The sequence below is a fragment of the Elaeis guineensis genome, chromosome 9, assembly GCF_000442705.2.
Source record: "Elaeis guineensis isolate ETL-2024a chromosome 9, EG11, whole genome shotgun sequence".
Taxonomy (NCBI): domain Eukaryota; kingdom Viridiplantae; phylum Streptophyta; class Magnoliopsida; order Arecales; family Arecaceae; genus Elaeis; species Elaeis guineensis.
The window spans coordinates 88,004,814-88,011,196 of NC_026001.2; positions in this window are offsets into that span (position 1 = coordinate 88,004,814).

Genomic DNA, 6,383 nt, shown 5'->3' on the forward strand with positions numbered 1-6,383 from the left:
GGGTGAGTGCTTTCAGGTATTGGGTTAGCCTAGGAAGTTTTTGGGCTAGAATTTAGGTCATGTATACTAGTATATATATGTAACTTATAAACCTTAATTTGTATGGAATGAATTGAACCCTTTTCTCCTACATCTCTCTCTGGTTTTACAGCTGCCAAGAAGCCCTAGGGGGTGCACCTCCTAGGAAGAGAAAGAAGGCACACCCCCTCATCACATCTCTTGATACTTGCGGGACAAGGTAGTGCATGCTAGCAAGAAGAGAGACTCCCATCTGCCTGGGAGTCTCTCTCCTAGCAGGATCTCCATGCCCAGGTCATCCATGGAAGAGGGAGAAGGGGGCGGGAGAGATTTCTCATGAAGAAAAATCAGGGAGGCACATCCAAGAGGAAAGAAATCTAGGTTGTGTGCGAACAGGCTGCAGATTTTTGTGCTGGGGGTTCCTGTTGGATAGGGAGTTTCTCTTCACCTAGATCTTGATTTTTGCTGGAATTAAAATAGTATGGAAGGCATGAAAACAAGACCTTAATGTCTCAATGGTTTGCCTAGATGAGATCTGAAAAGGTGGGAGATCAGACACACAAGGAAGATGTGCGCAGGCTGAAATGTTGTCAAGGAGTCCTGGTCCAACAAGGACTCTCCTCAAACCAATGGTTTCAGTCCAGATTTGTAAGCCTCGAGGTACCACACCCCTAGCCCAGGTTCCAAGGGTGTTAGGGGTGAAAGATCAGATCCAAAGGTATATTCCAGATCTCAAGAAGTGAGGGGGAAGCAGACTAGGTCACTGCTGTAGGGTTCAGGCTGCACAGCGGTCTAGGGCATGGCGTTTGCAGTCTTTAGAGAGTCTGGATCATTATGGACTCTTGCAGAAGGCTTTGTTGTAGCTCTCCTCAAATCCACATAGGTGCATGATAGTCCTAACAGCTTTGAGGTGACTAAGCACTGGCCAGGCACTGCGATGTCATCTCGTTGAAGGATGAGAAGCCTAGAGAAGCCATAGCAATCGAAAGCTCCAACGCCCATGATGAAGGAAGGCGGCAACATGGGAAATCAACCGAGCAGCTCATCTTGATCCCCCTACATGAGTCTGACCCAACCATTCAGGATGATCCAAGTCAGATTATAGCAGGATGAAATCTCCTGAGCCAAGCTCTTAGACTTCTTATGGGTCAATGCTGACGTCTTCACATGGTCGGCTGAGAACATGTCTGGAATTGATCTAGAGGTCATGACACACCATCTACATGTTGACCCATTGCATAGACTAGTGAGGTAGAAGAAATAGAGCTTCACTCCTAAGCACCAACAAGCCATTAAACAGAAAGTCAATAAGCTTCTTTGTTGCTAGGATCGGATCTTTTCTTGCTGATCGTAGATCATGAAAGTAGCAGCAAAGATGGGAGGAAAACCTTGATGGTGGATAAGATCAGGCCTAGAAGAACCTTAGGCATGAGGAAGAAGAGAGGAGAAAATATGAGAGAGGGAGAGAGAGAGAGCAATTAGGGAGAAAAGGCTTTTATTCTAATTCCATCCCATCAAAACCATATACAAAATTATATATATACATGATCAATTTGATCCAAACCAAAATCCCTCCCAACTAACCTAATTTAGTATAATTTCCAAGCCCATGTACACCTATGTCTTGCCTTGCACACCCATTGGACTAAACCCCTAGTCTAATCCTGGGATTATCTCCTTAAGACCACCAAAACCAAGGTCCTAAGTCACTAGAATTAAATCCAATTCTAGCTCAAATCAAAATCTCGAAAAGGTTCTGTCCATGCCATCGAGCCGATTCTATCAGGTTTCGAGTCAGCTCTAGCATGCCTGATCTGCAGCATATCGAAAACACTACCTTTTGTCCAGCTATTTGAGTCAGCTCTATCAAGGTTCGAGCAGATTCGATCTGGATCCGAGCTAGCTCAGCAGCTGGATCATCCACTGGTGCCAGAAACACAACTCTTTGTTTGCTATTCGAGCTGGCTCTCTCAGAGCTCGAGCTGGCTTAACCACTGACTGATGCTCCTGATGCTTCCTTCACCCCTTATCATTTCTTCATCTATTTTCAAGGCTTGAAAACACCATACCTGAGCTCACAATCTCCTCCTTGGTGCTTCCATTCCTTGTGAACTCAGTTCTATCTACCAGTCCCATCAGTATGAAAACTGATGAAAGAAGCTCTTCTTTGCATAGGTATCGACTCTAGCCCATGTGAAAGCTTAATCTAGCCAAGCAGGAGTCTTAGCTACTCTCCATCTCTCCTCAACTTTCTTTGGTTTACACAATAGCAAAAGCTATCCCATAGAAATACCTTCGTGAGTACATCGACTGGATTCTCCTTGATGTGAACCTTCACCAACTCCATTTCACCATTCTCCACAAGCTCTCTGATCCGATGGTACCTAATGTCAATGTGCTTCATCCTTGTATGATATATGAAGTTCTGTGCGAGCAACAAAGCACTCTGACTGTCAGAATATACTTTGACAACCTCCTATGGGAAGCCCATCTCAGCACCAAGCCCTTCAACCATAGGGCTTCCTTTGCTACCTCTATGATGCCAATATACTCCACTTTTATAGTAGACAAGGCCGTTATGGGTTGCAAGCAAGATCTCTATGAGATTGGTGTTATGATCCAGGTAGTGTGCCCAAGGCCTAGGGGACCAAGGCTAAGGCCAAGATCCATCATTCATGAGGGCTTCATGGAGACTCTAGGGCTAGTTGGGCCCTAGGTTGAAAGGCTGTGGGCCTTTCAGATTCTTGAGGTCTAGGTTATGTGGGCCTCAAGGGACCAACTCTTTATGGGCCAGGTCTGGGCCCAAGAGAGGTGAGATTAGATCAAGTCATGGGTGTACATGGGCTTGGGTTAACCTAATCTTCCATAGAGTTGGTCAAGGGAGTTTTGAGTTTGGGTCACTTGACCCAGTGTTTATATATACATGTACTTGTATAGGTTTGATTGAGCCAAGTAATAGAAGAACTCTTTCTCCCAAGTCTCTCTCTCTCTCCTCTTCCTCTCTCTCCAGTAATCTTCCATGCACCAGGAGCAAGAAACCCTAGGGTTTCTTGCCGCCAGTCCATAAAAGGAAAGAGAAGAAGGGGAGGCGCTAGCCCCTTCCCCCTTGCAGCCGCCTACCAGATCTGCTCTCCCCCTCTTGCAGACACCCAAACACCAGGTCCAAGATCTGAAATCTCTTGAGAAGAGGTTGGTACAAGTTTCTCTCAGATCTGGAGTTGATCTGAGGTCGTTTGAGATGCGGGTGAGATCTCCATCAACAGATCTACAAAAAGGCTGCAGCAGGATAGATCTGCGAGGTCTGTCTCCATCTATCTTCTTCTCTATCTAGAATACCCCAATTCAAGATCTACAAATTGAAAGACCTCGGTCCAGGTCTGATCTGGTTGAGTACTAGATCTTGAATTTTTTAGAGGTGGTTTCAAAGGCGTTCTTCATCTGGAACGAAAGGCTGACGAAGAAGACAGCAACCAGGCTGATTTCGTCAAGGGCCTTGGATCGTGTCCAGAAGTCTCCAGATCTATTCGTTGCTGGTTCCGCTGCACCAAAGGTCCATGGGAGGAGCCAGGATCATGCTCCAATAGTTGGTATCAGAGCCACGGTGGTGAGGAAGCGGTTCCAAGTGCAAGAAGTTGAAGATCCCAAGTGCTGAAAATTTTCAGCAAGGTACCATCAAGGTATATTCTACACTTCTTGAATTTATATTGCTTGTTTGGCTTGGATCCAGTCATGGGCAGCAATATGAAGGTCAATTTCGAGAAGTTTGATGGCAAGAGAAATTTTTCCATATGAAAAATCTGGATGAAGGATCTTCTGGTGCAAGCAGATCTGGATCAGGCTTTGGATGAGAAGCCTGAGGGAATGACAGATAGACAGTGGGCATCGTTGGAGAAGAAAGCATGCTCGGTGATCAGAGGATGTTTGGCAGATGCGGCATTGTATTCGGTGCTGGAAGAAAAGACCCCGAAGGGCCTTTGGTCAAAGTTGCACATCATGTATATGGGGAAGAATATGTGTAACAAGCTGATGCTGAAGAAGAGGTTGTACAGTCTTCGGATGCAGGAGGGATCTGATGTGATTGGCCACATTCAGAGGTTCGACCAGTTGTGCACGGAGTTGATGAATATCGGGATGAAGCTGGATGAGGAGGACAAGTCTCTATTGCTTCTATGTTCGCTGCCCGGATCATATGATTCTTTGGTGACTACACTGCTCTACGGCAAGGAAACTCTGGAGTATGAGGACATGGTCTCGGTGCTGAGGTCGAATGAGCAGAGGAAAAATTGACCAGAGATCGGGCTCCCCGGGAGGATTTGGCAGTAGGAGAGAGGATAGGTAGAGGCAGAGGCAGAAGCAAGTCCAGGGGGTGGTCCAAGTCCAGGAAGGGAAAGAAAAAGGTGAAATGCTTCAAGTGCAATGAGTTCAGGCACTTCAAGCGAGAATGTCCACTATGAAAGAGCAAGAAGGGAGAAAGAAGTAGCTCAGAATCAGTGAGTGCAGTTGCTGGGCAGCAGGTGGAGGATGATCTACTTGTGGTATCAGATGGTCATAGGTATTACATAGAGGAGTGGACACTAGACTCTGCGTGCTCACATCACTACACACCACACAGGTCTTGGTTTGCGACATACACCAAGACAGATGAGGGATCAGTGACTCTAGGCGACAATCATCCTTGCAAGGTGGCTGGGATAGGGACAGTCAGGGTGAGGATGTTTGATGGGATTGTGAGGATATTGACAAATGTAAAGCACATCCTGGAGCTGAAAAAGAATCTGGTGTCACTTGGCTACTTGGAGCGCAGTGGATACAGCTTCAGTAGTAGGGCTAGAAGCGGAGTACTGAACATCTCCAATGGAGCTATGGTGGTGATGAGAGACAGGAGGTTGGACAATAACCTCTATCGCATGGAGGGATCTGTGGTGACCGGAGAGTCTGATGCAGCAGTTGCAGCACAGGACCAGCAGGAGGCTTACAGGATGTGGCACTACCGCCTAGGCCACATGAGTGACAGAGGGCTGAGGGAGTTGAGCAGGAGAGGACTCATCTCTGATCTAGAAGATGGTGCTACACGGGAGATCTGTGAGCCTTGCCAGATGAGAAAGTAGAGAAGAGTTCTGTTCACTATCAGTACAGCCCAGAGTGCAGCCCCTCTGGAGTTAGTACACACAGATGTGTGGGGACCAGCCCCAGTTTTAGCTAGGAATGGGGCCAGATACTTCATGACCCTGATTGATGATTTCTCAAGAAAGCTCTGGATTTACTTCATGAGAGAAAAGTCAGAGGTCTTCATCAAGTTCAAGATCTAGAGAGCTGAGGTGGAAAAGGAGCAGGGGAGGAGCGTGAAGTGTCTGAGGTCAGACAATGGCGGGGAGTACACCAGTAGAGAGTTTCAGGACTACTGTGAGGAGTGTGGGATCAGGAGACACTTCTCAGTTAGAAAAACTCCACAGTAGAATGGGGTGGTCGAGAGGATGAATAGAACACTTTTGGAAAATGCACGATGCATGAGGCTGCAGGCAGGGCTTCCAAAGGAGTTCTAGGTTGACATAGTTGACGCAACGGGTTACTTGGTCAATCGGTCACCTCACACCAGGTTGGATGGCAGGCTTTCAGAGGATGTGTGGTCTGGGAGGACAGTTGGACTGGGCCATCTACGGATATTTGGGTGCACGGCCTATGTGCACATTGGAGCTGGTGAGCAGAGCAAGCTAGATGCCAGATCACGCAAGACGGTGTTTCTAGGCTATCCGTGAGGAGTCAAGAGATACAGGCTATGGGATCCCTTGGAGAAGAAGGTCATCATTAGTCGGGATGTGACTTTTGATGAGGAGTCAGTCCTACGGAGGCGAGCAGGCATGGAGGAGCAGCAGGAGCAGGAGGAGCTCCAGCAGGGCACTGCTGGACAGCTTACCTCTTTGATTTTGCCTCTTGCAGGTACTACGGGAGGACATGACATTCAGGTGGAGAACCTACCTAAGGTGTCTCCATAGGTAAAGAGAACTCGGATAGAGGATCGAGGCGAAGAGGTCCAGCAGGAGCGAGCTGGATCGAGGACTGATATCGGTGTTGCCCTACACAAGCCCAAGAGGACCATCAGGCAACCGGACCGATATGGCTTTGAGGAGACGCTGTCATATGCCCTGGTGATAGTGAATGGAGACCTATATATGTATCAGGAGGCTATTGAGAGTCAGGACAGAGAGCTGTGGGTTCAGGTGATGTCCGAGGAGATGTAGTCTCTCCACAAGAACCAGACGTGACGATTGGTGCAGTTGCCACAGGGGAAGAGGCCCATTGGCTGCAAATGGGTCTACAGTCGCAAGGACAGAGTGGAGCTGGTTGAGGCCTTAGGACACCAAGGT